The sequence below is a fragment of the Mesoplodon densirostris genome, chromosome 17, assembly GCF_025265405.1.
Source record: "Mesoplodon densirostris isolate mMesDen1 chromosome 17, mMesDen1 primary haplotype, whole genome shotgun sequence".
NCBI lineage: Eukaryota > Metazoa > Chordata > Mammalia > Artiodactyla > Ziphiidae > Mesoplodon > Mesoplodon densirostris.
In genome coordinates, this window is record NC_082677.1 from 8,041,271 (window position 1) to 8,058,442 (window position 17,172).

Genomic DNA, 17,172 nt, shown 5'->3' on the forward strand with positions numbered 1-17,172 from the left:
GAAAGTATATTCCTCATGCTCAAATTTTTGTTGGAACCAAATTGAAGTATGGAATTGGAAGTCTTGTATTCTTGCTCTGTCTTGCTCACTAGCTGTGTGATTATGAATAGAATCTTTTTCTGGGCCTCAGGTTTCACATTTGTGAAATTAGTTGAACTAGATGATTTCCAAGATCTCTTAATTTTCATAGAGGCTGAAAGTGATTAAATGTATTAGCATGTAAAAATTGTACTTCACATCAATAGAATATTTTCTTCTCTTGAACTGCCAAACGATTTTACACTTTAATGATGCAGAATTTGCATGGAGTGCTCTCTGCAATGTTTTTGAGCCTGTGCAAACTCATAAAAATGCCTTCATTGAATCTATTGGCAAGAAGTATTAATCATATTTTCTTTGAGATTAGAACCTGAGGCAGTGTCTGTTAGATTACCACTTGATTATAGTTTCAGTTATACATCCTCTAGCCAACATTTCCCAAAATGTATTTCCAAATTGCCTTTATGAAGAAGTTGATGGTTTAGAAATTATTTCACTTTTCACAGTGAAAACCACCAGCTGATACTTAGAAAGGCTTCAGATGCCAAGCTTTATTGACAGTGGTAACTTCCATTTGTTGAAATTGGTTTCTTTTTCTCTACTTCTGGCTCTACAGTGAGTTAACAGATATTCTGCTTTTTAAAAAGGAGTCTTGTTGGCAACGAATTTGGAGAAATGATGGGCTGACAGAGTTAAACCAGTCTCCTTACCATGTTCAGACTATTAAACTTGCTAATATGATTTTCATTCTCCTACACAGGAGTGGAGTGCGCTGTAAAGGGAGGGGCCTGCTGCCAGACCAGTAGGTAACCCCCTGCACACCCCACTCCACCCCCCAACACAGCTCTCACAGTGAGTAAGAAGACAATGAGGGTTTGGGCCGGAGCAAGTCTTTCTGTACCAGGAATATAGACACTAAGCCAAAGCAGTTTTGTTATGAGAAGTAGGGCATATCTTGAACCAGTCCAAAAGTGTTCGATTCATAGTTCAATTTAAGCCATTTACAGTTCTATCTAAAGAAGGACTCTTTACAAAGCAGAGCTAAGTAAAAATGGAAAGGACTCTTTCTGGAGGCAGTTGGTTTCGGTCCTGGGAAATGTCCACACAGAGGCAATCTGGAATTACTGGAAACAGGTACTCTGAGCATTTCCTGTGGGAAAGGTGGGATGTGATTTTTAGTTCAGGAACTGATATTTGCTTCAGCTGCCTTGTGAAGGGCAAGAGCTTACTCAGTGACAGGCTTCATGGCAGGGCCCTGCCATCCAGTCATTTTGCTGGGGGTGTGGGTTGATACCCATGTGGTAGGGGACAGGGCTTATCTGTATGGCCTCTGGTCTAGGCTAAACATAGGCCAGGGAAAGGAGGAGCATCTTCCCTGAGGTCTAGTCCTCATTCAGCAGTGCCCACCTCTAGCACCATGGACACCTGGCCCAGCCTGGCCCCATGTACTGTCCACAGGACAAAGTTTAATAAACAGGCAGCAGAATTTAGGGGCTACGAGCATGGCCGCTGAAGTCAGACTCCCTGGGTTGGACCCTTGAACAGGTGTGTACTTTCTGTATCTTAGTTTCCCCATCATAAAATGGACATGACCTTAAGAGCTGCCCCAGAGTGTCGTTCTGAGAGACAAATGAGTTAGTCCATGTAAAACAATTCACAAATGTCATCATAATAAGTAATGCTTAGCATTACTACAGAAGATTTAATTTTTGAAGTAGTATTTCCAAACCTATTATCTTACTTGAATCTCATATAACAACCTTTTAAATTAGGTAGGGCAGATGTAGAGTATTATGCTTTTTTCCCCTAAGATACGGATATCGAGATATAAAGCAATTGAGTGACTTAGGTAGTTAAGAGCTTTAGAACCAGGGAGAACTCCTTTTGAATCTGAGTCTACCAAACCACTAGCTCTGTGACCTTTAGCAAGTAACATAACCTGTCTGTGCCTTTATTTCCTCATCTCTGAAATGGGCATTATAGTAATATTTACCTCACAATGTTGCAGTGAGAAATCAAAGAGTTAGTACATGCAAAAGCACTTATAACAATGCCTGGCAAGTAAGAACAAGTCATTTTAATTGTTGCGTTTACTATTTCTCCCCTCTGATTAGTTATATTATTTTCCCACTGCCCCAATTCTTGGTACAGTACTTGATACATAAACGGTGATCAATAATATTTTGTTGAATGAAAATGCTATAGGATTTCAGAAGAGATCATGAGACCTAGGGAAATTCTAGAAGGTTTTATGAAGGAGATGGGGCTTGGGTTGGTTTCATTTGTGATAGAAAACACTTCAGTATTTTTGAAGGTGACAGAAAAGAGATTATATATTATACATATACTCCTGGATTACATATTTTACATTTTCTCTTGGATTTAATGAATTCTACATTATTTAATTTCCTCCATTTCTAGTTAATTAACGGCAAAACCTGTACAAACTGCATTATAAAACCTAGCTTTATCTTACACATATCTTTTGTGTGTTTGTTGTAAATTCCAGTTAACATAATCAGAAATCAAACTGAATTCATCATCATTGTAAGATATGAAAAAAAATCACACCAAACAGCCTTAGGGATATGGTTCAGCTGCATTACAAAAAATGACCCACAATAATTTCACAGAGAACTTTCATTTTATCTAAATTTTATTTTTGCTAGATGAGTCCAATTACAGCTCTGTTTCTCTTAGTAGCTTGGGATTTTTTTTTTTTTTAATAGTCTCCAGGCAAAACCTCTATGTTTAGTCTGCCTGGAGTGAAACTCCTTCTTCCAACGTCAGAAACAGTGGAGTTATTAGTATGTTTTTCACCCACCATTTGCTACCAGCCCTAGAGCATCTTGATTTCTTTGTTCAAATGTCTGCCATTGCCAGTGGGGGTACATTAAGCATATTGTAATGTAATTAACACTGAGCATTCTTCAGAAAGCAGAGGTTTTCTTCCCCTTTTTAACTCTGTATTTGTAGCCCTTCCCACACTGTGCCACAATATCCAAACAAAAATGAAAAAGCACAGGCAACCAGCTGCACATCTGACCTCTCTGATGTTGGTGTCCAGATCACGTGATCATTTCTAACTCTCCAGATGACCAACACCTCATCAGCTGAAATCCACGCCATCACACTCGACCTCTTGCTGCCCCTCTTCGTTGTTGCTGTCTGTAAACCCCTCCCCACTCCCTCTCATCCTTTTATGATTTTACCAACTGTGCTCTTTCTCACTCCTGTCATCAATCTTAACGACTTCAACATCCACATAGACAACTGATTCAGTATCTCGGTCTCTCAAATCCTTGGGCTGTTTGCTTCCAGCGATGTGTTCATTCTTCCCACCTCAGCAGCTCTTCTGGAATCTTTAAAAAGCCCTCTGCCTGGGGCTTCCGTGGTGGCGCGATGGTTGGGAGTCCGCCGGCCGATGCAGGGGACGCAGGTTCGTGCCCCGGTCTGGGAGGATCCCACATGCCGCAGAGCTGCTGGGCCCGTGAGCCATGGCCACTGAGCCTGCGCGGCCGGAGCCTGTGCTCCGCAACGGGAGAGGCCGCAACAGGGAGAGGCCCACGTACCGCAAAAAAAAAAAAAAAAAAAAAGCCCTCTGCCTGATGACCACATCTTTTCCTTCCAGGTTTCCTACCCTGAGTGTCCACTCCAGAAATTCTCAGACCTACCAAAGCATCGACCTGATCCTTTCCTACAGCCACGCCCTTGGGCTTGTGCCCCTTCTTACTCGGCATAGCTTCCATAGATCATTATTAGAAACAATCCCCTCACGCCTCCCTCCGTAACTTCACTGGCCTTGCACACAAGCAGCTCAACAATGCTGTGTCAAATATACAATCAAGCAGACTTGTTTCTCTGTAAGTATATAATGGCAACTCAGATGAGCACACTTTCTATTATGTGCGCTTGTTCACTCTCCAAAAAGATAATTTCCTGTCTTCTCCTTTCTGCTCAGTTCTACTCATCACACACACACACACACACACACACACACCTGTTCTCTCCTCTCTGCAATCTTTGCTTTCACCAGTGAGCCTGCTTCGTGTGCTACTAAAAGAAATACACAATCAGATACGCACAGTATTGATTGATTTTACCTGGACAAACCTAGATTAAGCTTTGCTCTTAGGTACAATGACAAATCAAGATAGAGAACATATTTAATAAAAGTATAATTACATTGTTTTGTTTATCAGAGTTCGTGAATTGAGAACATTATATCTTCAGTAAAAGCGGGTTATTTGACAGTGTCTTTTAAACCTTCATTAAAGAATATTTTTTAAATATTGCTATGAGATAGTATAATTAGCTGTGTTCCTATCTGGTTGAATAAAAAGAAATCCAGCATTATCTGAAGGATCAGTGGCAACTAAAGATGATCTGTAGGGCCATAAAGCTATGTTCTTGGATCGATCTCTTTGATATCTTATGGGTAAAGGTACACAGATACTAAAAAGTTGGAGAAAAAACTAATATGCTGGATGAAAAAAATGTTGAAAAGATTTGATGTGCTCAAAAAATAGGCTGAAACAAATAAGATAAAATTTAATAAGGATAAATATAAAATCCTTCATTTACCTTTAAAAATAAATTTGTGATATAGTGCAGGATGGACAACACTGAACTAACAGAAATAAATGCACAGAGTAGTCTTTCACTAACAAAGAAATAGGTTCATCGCCAAAAAAAAATTTATGTTCATCACAAAGAAAGCAATAGACCAACCATCCTATGCCCAGGCCAGACCTCAGCTGAAGGAGGAGATTTAATTCTGGGGACTTTATCTCGAAAGAGTTGTAACATCTACAGCACATCAAATGAAGGGGAGACAGGGCAGTGAAGAATGGACACCTTGTATGAAGCACCACTCCGAGAGGCTATGGGTGGATCCTGCAGTGACTGAAGGACAAATCCAAGGCTGTCTGGCATAAGTGAGTCAGGTGTCCTTCATAAGAAAGTTCGAATCCCAACTCTGCCAGTGCTACACCTTGTAAACTTGGGGAAGTTATTCCCGTCTCCAAGCTTCAGTGGCTTCATTTACAAAAAAATTATGAGATAATCTTATTAACAACTGCCTCATGAGAAATGGTATAAAAACTGAACGAGATAATCCATTTGAAGCACTTGGCCCATTCCTAGAACATAACAAGTGTTAAATAAAATTTGTTCTTGGTCAAGGGCAGAGCTGGTAGGAGAACAGATTGTAACCAAAGAGCCCAAAGTTGGTACTTTCAAAGTTCAGTACTTTTTGGGGCTTCCCTGGTGGCGCAGTGGCTGAGAGTCCGCCTGCCGATGCAGGGGACACGGGTTCGTGCCCCGATCTGGGAAGATCCCACATGTCGCAGAGTGGCTGGCGTGCTGCGCGTCCGGAGCCTGTGCTCTGCAACGGGAGAAGCCACAACAGTGAGAGGCCCGTGTACTGCAAAAAAAAAAAAAAAAAAAAAAAAAAAATTCAGTACTTTTTTATGTTCAGAAAATATTGCTCTATTTTATCAGTTAATTTGGGAGGGTTTTTTTGTTATTGCTGTTTTTCTAACCCAGATGATTTTAGTTCTGGTTAGGGGGAAAGTTGAAAAGAACAATATGTCTTTTCCACATGTGAGCCTGAGGGCAGAGGGATAGGAGTGTCTGAACGCATCAGGTGTCATGGTGATGAGAACCACGAAGGGGTGACATACACAGGGGCACATTGTCAGGAACTACTTGGTTTCTGTCCCCCAGAGTCTCTTCTTGAAACCTTTGCTTCTGTCTTGAGGATATGTTTTGTCTTTATGAGGGGGGCGTTTCCTTACCTGCTGCATCAAGGGGACTGGATCCTGAGCTTAGGGACAGAAAGTGACATTCTGTGGGAGAAAGTCAAAATGGCCGTTTGACTTGAGCTCCCGCCACTGTGCAGCGCAGCCCAGGCCGAGCTGGGAGCCTTTCTATCACCGCTCAGGAATTAGGCTTCGGTGCCTTACCTCTGCAACAAATACGGAGCTTTTGTCATCGACCCTTTCCAGTTGGGTCCTAACAAGGGTCCTCCTGCCCTGTGTCGCCGGCATCAATGAAACGAGTTCAGAATTTGGTTCAGAAGCAGAAGAAAGCGTTCCTCTTTAATCAGAGAATGGAGAGACGAGAGCTCCCACGCTAGAGCAGACGTTCTCCGAACAAACAGTGGGTGGAGCTGCTTTATACCGAAATCGGAAATCGACTGCAGGGAGGGGAGGAGGAGGAGTCTTTGCGAGTGGGCGCAGGCGCAGTTGTGCTATTCTCGCTCCAGCTCCAGAGCCCGGCACCGCCTCTCTGCCCGCCCCGCTGCCGCCATCTTGGATTGAGTGTCGTGGGCAGACGCTGAGCTGAGGTGCCAGCGCAGTCGGTTGTTACCGGGAGCTCTGGTCTAAAGTGCCGGATGTGACGCCTCGGAATGCAGCACCCTGTGAGCCAGTGAAACTAGACTAAGCACAAAGGAAAAGAAAACAAAAGGTTAGACTTTATTTTGTTACCCAGCTTCTATTTTTATTTCCCGGGAATTGTGAATGGGCTTTGCCGGTGACGCTTTGACCTGCATCCCTCTCGTCGGTGTTAATCATGCTCTTCCTAGACTTGGCCCATCAGAGAAAGAGAAGGGCTAGCCGCTCCTCCTTCAGGAAGAGCACAGCTGCAAAACTTGCCGGAAGCCTGTTTCTTGGTCCCCGGCCCTCCTCTGATGGGCCCTGCAAGGCTGCTAAGCGTGTTTCCACTCTCCCCTGTGTCTTCAGCTTCCCAGTCTGTCTTTTGAAAAAGTGCTTTTCCTGCCTTCTTCCCGCTCTAGCTTATATCACTCACTTTATTCTGTCCTTTAGAATCAAACTGCTTGGAAAAGCGGTCCTCAGGGCCCGGTAGATGCAATAGCATTGGCTGTGCTCTGTTCTTCAGGCAGGTGGTGGTGTTCATTTCATCACTATGTACCATGACTTACATGCATGTTACATAATGTGCTTTTTGTGTGTGTGTGTGTGTGTGTGTGGTACGCGGGCCTCTCACTGTTGTGGCTTCTCCCGTTGCGGAGTACAGGCTCCGGACGCGCAGGCTCAGCGGCCATGGCTCATGGGCCCAGCCGCCCCGCGGCAGGTGGGATCTTCCCGGACCGGGGCACGAACCCGCGTCCCCCGCATCGGCAGGCGGACTCTCAACCACTGCGCCACCAGGGAAGGCCCATAATGTGCTTTTGAACATATCAAATAAGGCAAAAGAAAAAAAGAGCAGCGCCATGAGTTCCTGTTGCCTCATTGCCTGGTCATTTCTGACCCCCCTGGAATCTGGAGCCCTCTCCCAGCACTCCACTGAAACTGCTCTGCTAATGTGACCCATGGCCTTATGTGTCTGTGCCCATTTCACAGGAATTCTCTGAGGTGTTTGATGGAATTAGGACTCCATGTCTCTTGGCACCCTTTCTTGTTTTCTGGACAACCCCTCTCCTTCCTAGCTGGCCTCTTAATCTTTCCCCCAGAGTCTCTTTTTTTCTACTACCTGTAGTTGACCTTACTAGCACCCACGGCAGAGTGTGATCTGTAAATTCTGCTCTTCAGCACACTGCTTGTTGAAGAAGCAAAATGATGGGGAAAGGTGAGCTGGGCTTGGGAAGGGGACTGGCTGGAACGGGGCTGGGAATTCTCCTTCTGGAGGCTGTGGCTCCCTCTGTGAGGGCAGGAAGGTGGAAGCAGGGAGTGGATGTACAGTTGACCTTTAAACAGTGCGGGGGTTAGGGGCACTGACCCCTCTGGACAATGGAAAACTCAAGTATAACTTTACGGTCATCCCTCTGTATCCACAGTTCTGCATCTGTGGATTCCACCAGCCCTGTTCACGTAGCACTGTAGTACTGGGTTGGCCAAAAAGTTCGTGTGGGTTTTTCCATAAGATGTTACGGAAAAACCTGAACGAACTTTTTGGCCAACCCAATACATATTTGTTGGGGGGGAAAAACCTGTCTAAACGGACTATACTGCTGAACTGAATGAATAAGCATTTTCAGAACTCTAATGGAAAACTGATGAACTCATAAAAGTGCTAACAAAAGATCAAGATAAAAAAAATTAATTATATGGGACTGAGTGAACTGATGAGGATGATTATAATTTTTGTGACTTTCTGTTTGAATTAAAAAAAAATCCCACAAGGACTCAGATGCAAAAAATATACCAATCAGTTTTCACTGCAGAGTAAAGGAGCTGTTACAGTGGAGGATTACTGGACTGAATATCAATATTATGACACAGTATGAGTGTGTTTCGTGTTTGGTAATTGCAATCATTGTTGCTTTTGTTGTGGTCATCCATTTACAATGCTTGGTGTCAGTCTATTTATCTCTTGTAAAAATAAAATACTGTGTGTGCGTGTGGAAAACAAAACAAAACAAAACAAAACAAAAAAACCTGTCTATATGGGCCCTTGCTGTTCAAATCCATGTTGTTCAAGGGTCAACTGTATACAAAATTCACAGTCTGTGTGGCAACATTCCCAGCAGAAGGACGTTTTTCTCAACTGTGTGAGTGTCCACCTCCATTTGACTGTAGGTCTGAGGCAAGTGGGTGGTTTAGACCTGGCTTAGTCTTAAAAGTGTTTTCATGAGGCTTTTTGATAACTGGATAAAATCTGAGACTTCCAGATCTCAGAAGGTGTAGTCGGGAAGGCAGAGAAAGGGAAGAAGTTTTACAAATATAAACGTGAACCTGGCTTGAGGGAGGCCTCGGCCACACCAGGGTTCTTATCCCCCAAAGCAGGCCAGAGTCAGCCCTCTCTGCTCCATGACAAAATGCTCATGTCTTAGTTTATGAAGAAGTCAGCTGGGTGCCCGTATGGGGGACCCTCACTCTTCTCTCCAGGCAACCGACACAGTGTAGAATGGAAGCAGAAGATTGCCTTTCTCTTTCCTCCTGTTCCCACCTTAAGCTCAGAGCAAGCAATCCGTTTTCCATTTTTCTCTCCTGTTGGGTGCTACCCAACCCCTCAGATCTCCAGACTGAAATCAGTGGGAGATCGTCCATGCCCCCAGGTCAGTCAGCAGGGAGAGAAGCAGGCGGGAGAGAACACTTGGGAAGATGCTTCCTTTAACTTAAAATGTTGATCTGGTCCCTAGCTTTCCTACCAGAGGTGTCTACTCCTGTCTTGTGAGGTCTGAAAAGGACTGCAGATGGAGGGGCAGAGCCGGAGGATAAAGGAATCTAAGTTTGCATGTTTCCAGAAATCCATCCTGAACGTCACTCAATCAGTGGCCTATCTCCAGGGCCTGCTTTGCTCTCCTCTTTTCACCAAGTCATCCTACCGTCTCCAGAGGCTGCCCCAGGCTATGCTGTGCTGCTCTGCCCAAGTCCACGGGACTCAGGCACACAGCTGAAGACCCAACTAACACTTGAGGGCAATTCACAGAAGACTTGGGGGAATAACACAACTTCAGATGGAAACAAGATGCATGTCTTAGCCTGGTCAGCTGCTCTAACAGAACACAGACTGAGTGGCTTAGAATTCCTCACAGTTCTGGAGGCTGGGAAGTCCAGAATCAGGGTCTCTGGTGAGAGCCCACTGCCTGGTTTGCAGATGGCCATTAGAGGCACACAAACATACATTCTGTAGCTAGGAACCTTTTCTCAGAGTCTGCATGCCCCCAACCCTCCAAATAGGCCCTCGTGGTTCCACCTTTTCTCTGACCCTGGTGTGATGCTAAATCTTGCCCCTCACATGGGCAGTGGGCCTCTCCTTGACAAATGTCCCTCCTGCATAGTGTCTAGTTGCCAATATGAAGAAAATGACAAATTCTCCCAATAGATGTAACAGTTGGATAAACGGAGAGATCCACTGAGTTCTCAGGTGGGAATAATGAATCTTTTAACGATACTGACCCTATTATCTTAGAGGATTAATATAATTACAATGTAAAAGTCCCAAAAGAGTTCTGGAAATTTGCAGACTGATTGCAAATTATTGAAAAAATAATCAGGCAAAATGCTTAAAAAAGATGAATTATGAAGTGAACTACTGGGTTTCAAAATCCATCTTAAAGCTAATGACAGTGATGATGATAAACTATCATTTGTTGAGCACTTGTGAGGTGCTGGGCATTATGCTAACCACTTTCTGCACATTATCTTTTCTAATCTTCACAATAATGCTGGGAAATAGGCACTATTAGTATCCGTATTTTACAGAAGAAGTGATGGAATTAAAGTGGTTGTTCAAGATTACTCACTTCTTCAAGATCAAACAGCTAATCAGCTGTGAAGCCAGGGTCTGCCTAATTCCTGGGCTTCTCTCTTCACCCCTCTACACTGACATGGAACCCACATGCTGCTGATGAAAGCATAGGCAGACGGAGCAATAGAATAGAACAGAACGCTCAGGGTAATTTTCTCAGTTAAAAGTGATGAAATAAGACACTAGGAAAACGTCTGTGAAAGTAACTATGCAGACATTTAAGCCTATATTGTTACAAACACATAACACCCAATACACATACAAATGAAGGCTAAAAAAACCAAAATGACAGCAAATATAACAAAGAGTTGGAATGGGGTTAAGGTCAGAATTGCAGTCTGCAGCTGGGAGAGGAAAACAAGTGCAAGCAGAAGGGAGTTGAGGATGAAAGAAAACCTGGAAACACTTGGAGTAAATTTCTAGCTCAGTATCAGCTGCCCTTTGGCTTACTTGGCTGAAAGCATCAAGGATAAATCAGACAATGTGTGAGAAGCCATATTAAAACAATAAGCTACTCACTTTTACCCACCAAATTATCTCCCCTTCTAGGGATCCACAGCCCCAACCCAGGGCAAATGAGTGACCCAGATGGCAAAGTGCCATCTTCATGCTGGGGCACAATTGTTCCTGGATCAGGGGTGGGTGAGAGCCACCCCCCCTAACCAGCTGCCCATTGAACATGCTGTGGAAGCGCCAGCAGGAGTGGCCAGGTGCCCAGCCCTGACCTTCCTTATATTCGAGTCCAGGAAATGTCCCCACCAGGTTGACGCCCAGGTAGAGGGTAGCGGTGGTTGCAGGGACAGAGAGGGCCCGGGGCTTCGTGGGGTGGGGAGCATATAGCAGAGAACCCATCGTGGGGAGGTGGGGGGACCACAGGAGCCAAGCTCCAAGCCTTCAGCATGTGCTCCATTGTCCCAATGGACTTCACTTAGAAAACACAAATTCAAAGATGAAATTATTAAGAATTTGGAGGCTGCAATCACAGAGCATTAAACCCCAAGCACAGGGTTCTTCTCAGCATGGGCCCCTGTAGGACTGCACTAGTCCCAGGCCTTGGGAAGAGTTGGGTAGTTGAGAGAGACCTTACAACCCCTAAAATAGCTATAGAAATATTTTAGAAAAACGTTCACAGACCCCCTGGTCTAGAGGATTCTAATAGGTTATTGGATGTGGGGGGGATCTGAGCTTTTCATTGGCTTGACAATTTTGCAACTCTGTAGAGATAGAACTTAATTCTTAGAGGGCCAACCGTCATGCTAACCACGCCTTTCACAAGGTGAAGATGTGATTGGCTGCTCTGTGCAAGAGGCTAGTTTTGCATCTAATCACAAGTGCACCTCTGTGTTCCTGATTGTTTATGTCTGTGTCTACTCTTTGGATTTGTCCTTGCCCCTCCCACCTTTTTTACATCTTACTGGAAAATGAACTAAATGAAACCTTTGACACATGTTCGTTCTGTATTTGTGGGGCCAACATGATTCACTTTTTTGAAAAAAGTTATCCTTTAACAATATTGTTATTTATCCTTTAACAAAGTATTGTTATTCTTCCTTTGACAGAATATTGTTATTTATCTGTTGATTTTCCTTTATTCAACTTGAGAAAATGTGTGTTTGTTCAGTATCAGGAGTTGAAACAGCTTTTTTTTTTTCCTTTTTTTTTTTTTTTTTTTTTGGCGGTACGCGGGTCTCTCACTGTTGAGGTCTCTCCTGTTGCGGAGCACAGGCTCTGGACGCGCACGCCCAGCGGCCATGGCTCACGGGCCCAGCCGCTCCGCGGCATGTGGGATTCTCCCGGACCGGGGCACGAACCCGTGTCCCCTGCATCGCCAGGCGGACTCTCAACCACTGCGCCACCAGGGAAGCCCCGAAGCAGCTTTTTTTGTTTTGTTTTGTTTTTGAGATTGCGTGTTAAACCTTTCAGCGGTTGCCAAAAAGTGAAAGAGGAAACTTTATATTTTCTAAAGTTTTATTTTACCACAGTGTGGTCCCCATGGGCTGTGAGGTGTGAGGGTACAGTGATCAGAAGCCTAACCTGCTGGCTGAACGATTGTTCTGGGCAGTGAGGTAGGTGCACAGGTAGTGGGTGAGGAGTGGGGGAGAGAAGAGGCTGCCGTGGGTGGAACCATCCCTGCTGGGCGCCAGTGGTTGGATTTTGCTGCTGTTCCCTGTGTGGGTAATGCAGCACGACCACTGTCTTCATGAGCCCACTGCCGACCTGTGTCAGTGAAGACTGGGGCAAAAGTGGGGGAAACTGGTGCCGTTAAGCAGGTATCACCCCTGCACCCCGTGGACTGATTGATGGCCAGCCTTCTCTTCCTGTGTCTGAGGTTTCCCAGGGCTCATTGGGGGTCCCTTTGGGGGATCCTGTGCACTCATTTCCTAGGTGAGGTCTCTCCTTTGCTCATGTTGAAATGTGAGCAGTCTTCTCTGGTTACTGCTATATCGTCTAAAAATGATTCGTTATTTTCCCCTTGTTTATAGTACTGTCCCTAATTTTTCAGAGCGGATACGGGATTTCCTCTTAAAAATTTCCTCTTAATTCTTTGCCAATTTCAGTGGAATTAAGGAGAAAAACAAGGCAAATCAGTGGACTCAAACAATTGTCAATCTACATCATTTCTACTTTTTAGCTTCTGTAAATAGTGACGATGTCATCTTCATATTTGGATGATTTTCTCAGGATCTAGTCTCACAGTGAGATTACTGATCTATGCATATTGACATATTTATGTCTCTTGATATATAATTACTAAATTGCTTTTCTAAAAGGTCAGTTCCTTTTCCAGTGACTTCAGTGATATATGAAGGTACAAAACGGCAAGACTCTAGCTCATCGTGAATATTTTCCCTCCCTATTTTGATAGCTAAAATAGTGCCTGGTGCTTATTTTAATTTGTCCATCTTTTATTCTTTTGAGGAAGAATCTGTTACCTTCACATAAGCTGCAGGGATGTTAGCAAATTCTCCTGCTTGCTGGTTTCACCTTGTTCCATTATATTTATTTATTTATTTATTTATATTATTATTTTTTTTAAAATTTATTTTTGGCTGCATTGGGTCTTCTTTGCTGCACGTGGGCTTTCTCTAGTTGCAGCAAGCAGGGGCTACTCTTCGTTGCAGTGCGTGGGCTTCTCATTGTGGTGGCTTCTCTTGTTGTGGAGCACAGGCTCCAGGCACACAGGCTTCAGTAGTTGCAGCATGTGGGCTCAGTAGTTGTGGCTTGCGGGCTCTAGAGCGCAGGCTCAGTAGTTGTGACGCATGGGCTTAGTTGTTCCACGGCATGTGGGATTTTCCCGGACCAGGGCTGGAACCTGTGTCCCCTGCATTGGCAGACGGATTCTTAACCACTGTCCCAACGGGGAAGTCCCTCCGTTATATTTAAATTAAAATATTCCGTAGCTTCAGTTCCCTTGGGTGATGAAAACCTAGTGTCCACTGTGACAGGTCTGGAGACTTGATATTTTTCGTCTAGTCAATTCTTACTCTAATTTTTTGAATCAATGGAACTCTCAGTCTCTCCCATTTCTTACCTCATGTGACTCTCATCACTCTCTTCATACGAGGGGCAGCAAAAGGAGGGATGGAACTTGCAAGTAAACAAAACCTCTTAGCACGGCAAACAACCTAAAAGTTAAACATGAGACATTTCTATCATAAAAGGGCACAGCTGGGACCTCCCTGACGGTCCAGTTAAGACTACACGCTTCCACTGCAGGGGGTACAGGTTTGAGCCCTGGTTGTGGAACTAAGATCCCACATGCCATGTGGGCAAAAAAAAATTTTTTTTAATTAAAAAAACACTTATCTCATTTACTTTAATTTACTTATAAAAAATAAAATAAATATAAGGGCCCAGCCATTCCTGCTCCTCGGAAATTCTCATTGATCCCTTTCCTTCTTGGATCCTGGTTCCCTGCATCTGGCTGGCCTGCCTCTTCCTGACCACACCTTGTCAAGCTCCCCTCTCGCCCCTGAGTCCTGTGCTCCTTGCCCTGTGCTTGTCAGAGGCCTGTAGTCCCCCTCTCATTTCCACTTGGCCATGTCCTAGGGCTGTCTTTTCACAAGCTGAAATGGCCCATTTAGTGTTTTGCTAAACAAATGCAGTTTTCTCCCTGAGTAATTATGCCAATCACTTTTAACCATTATTTTTTCCTCCGTTTTTCTCCAGCCATATTTCCTCTTTTGTCTGTTTTCTGCTCGAGCTCTTTGCTCGTTTATCTACTGATGTCTTAACGTTTCTCTTATTGGTTAATGCCCTCTTTTCGTTCACTTAAAGATTCCTGAATTAAGAAAAAAAATCATAATTAACAGATGTTCTCTTTACAATAAACAGAAGGTACTATTTTAGTTTCTGAAGAAAATTACTTTCTCCTGGAAGAATCAATAAATCTTTCAAAAGATTCCATATATGGCTTCAAGCTAAAAAGCAGAAACTCAGATCCCATTTTATGTATATATATATATATATATATATAAAATCAGAAGAAATTTCCCATAATTGTGTTTATTTATCTCTGGTTTATCTTGGTAATCAGTATCACATTGTTACCCATAAAAAATACAATAAATAGTCAACATCTGAACTTTACTAGACAAAACAAACATCTTTGCTTTGAATATTAGACATGTGTTCTTTTTTTTTTTTTTTTTTTTTTTGGCTGTGTTGGGTCTTCGTTTCTGTGCGAGGGCTTTCTCTAGTTGTGGCAAGTGGGGGTTACTCTTCATCGCGGTGCACGGGCCTCTCACTGTTGTGGCCTCTCGTTGCGGAGCACAGGCTCCAGACGCGCAGGCTCAGTAGTTGTGGCTCACGGGACTAGCCGCCCCGCGGCATGTGGGATCTTCCCAGACCAGGGCTCAAACCCGTGTTCCCTGCATTGGCAGGCAGATTCTCAACCACCGCGCCACCAGGGAAGCCCAGACATGTGTTCTTTTATTTTGAATCTTATACTTAATAGTTTGAAAATCATCTAGTTCTAGAAACTTATTCTATCAAACTCAAATCTTTGACTGTGTCTTTGCAGAAGTTACCTTATCTTGCTGTTTATTATATCTCAGATGAAAAGCGGTAGATTTTTAGAAAATGCAATTCATAGTTGTGTACTTTATATTTTCTTTTAAAATCTGAGCAGCTACATGGCCAGTGCAAATTAATAAAAATGCCCAGACCTTTGCCAGCATTTCTCAAGTCTTCCCCAGTATACATGCAGTGACCCTTTGAGGAAAGGGGAAGTGCTCTTTACAAAAAAAGAGTCAAGAATGATGTACAAAGGCAGACTATGAAGAATCAATGGGGAATCAAAATAAATAGAATATAAGTGAAATAAATATAAATATTCAAATGTATTTTATAAATTAAAAAATCACATCAAAATAAAGGGGTTTGCCAGGCTTCTCTGGTGGCGCAGTGGTTAAGGATCTGCCTGCCAATGAAGGGGACATGGGTTCGAGCCCTGGTCCAGGAAGATCCCACATGCCATGGAGCAACGAAGCCCATGCGCCACAACTACTGAGCCTGGGCTCTAGAGCCCGCGAGCCACAACTACTGAGCCCACGTGCCACAACTACTGAAGCCCGCGTGCCTAGAGCCCGTTCTCTGGAACAAGAGAAGCCACAACAATGAGAAGCCCGCGCACCACAGCGAAGAGTAGCCCCCACTCACCACAACTAGAGAAAGCCTGCACGCAGCAACAAAGACACAACACAGCCAAAAATAAAAACAAATAAATAAATTAATTTAAAAAATAAATAAAATAAAGGGGTTACCATGTCAAGAGCTTGAAGGTGAAAGTAATTCTCTGCCACCAAATCTGTGTGACTAGCTTTGGGCTTCTGTCAAAGGGTTGATGTGCATCTCCTGAACAATTAACAGGCTGCAGAAAAACAATGAGGCTTCACGTGCCTTAGATCTCAGGTGGAACCTTAACCCCATCTCCGAATGGTGGTTAATGAATTCCAGCCTTTTCTGGAGAGGTCCCTCCCATCATCCTAGGCACAAGGTTCACCACCTGACTTTGTTCTTTATGAGCTGCTTATCCAGCAGAGAGCCTGCCAAAATACAGCAAACCTCTTATCGATACTTCAGCTCCTTGCATCTGCCCACACATATGGGAATAATTCATAGAAACTAAACAGACCTGCAAAATATCTCCAGTAACTTTCAAGTGCTGGGAAGGAAACTATAGGTCTTAAGAACACAGACAGTATTTTCAGGTTTTCTTTAACTTTGGAGGCCAGGTCATTGAAAGTGAAGAGAAGATCGATAGGATAGAAGTGAAAACTTGCTTTCATGGATGCTGTCAGGGAATGGGATTTGCTAAACACGCTTTCTACCACTGAGCTACACCCCTGTTGTGTAGGGGTTTGCTTTTCTAGATTATGGCCCAAAGTTCCCAAACAATGGGTCTTTAATAAGGGACAGAATGATTATCCTGAAGTCCAGGGAAAAAAGCATTTTTTCCCTTTCATTCCAATTTACAAAGGCTAATTATCTGAATAAGAATTCTCTTTAATCAGTTTGGGTGTAAATTTTTAAAAATGCTCTGTAACCCTTGATATCTGAGGGTTGTGGGAAGATAAATAGAAGTGTGATTAGTATTCTTGTTGTCAATGAATATATTCTTTGGTTCTGAGCCTAAAACAAAGGATGTTGAGAGCCCAGCACCTGCTGCATCATCTCCCACATCCTAGCCTTTGCCAGGTAGATGGGTGGCTTTTCCTCTCTTGTTGTGTGTGTGATGTTAGTGGGGGGTGTCGGGTGTGGAGGTGTGCAGTGCAGAGAGAACAGAGCAGGTTTGTCTCCTGCTGTCTGGAGCATCTAGCTCAGTTCCTGGAGCATGGTTCCTACGGGTATGGTGAGGATGCGTGGAATAATAGGAAGAATTGTAGCATTGTACAAAAAACCCTGTTTCAGGAG

General features: G+C 43.7%; 1 protein-coding gene across 3 annotated transcripts in view; it reads left to right on the forward strand.

Moving 5' to 3' along the window:
* Positions 1 to 6,383: 6,383 nt before the first annotated feature.
* Positions 6,384 to 17,172, forward strand: part of RXFP2 (relaxin family peptide receptor 2) — a 97,943-nt gene continuing 87,154 nt past the window's right edge. For all 3 annotated transcript variants that reach the window (XM_060079647.1, XM_060079649.1, XM_060079651.1), the window contains exon 1: positions 6,384 to 6,510. The gene's annotated coding sequence lies outside the window, so the exon portion shown is untranslated. The remainder of the gene's footprint in view (positions 6,511 to 17,172) is intronic.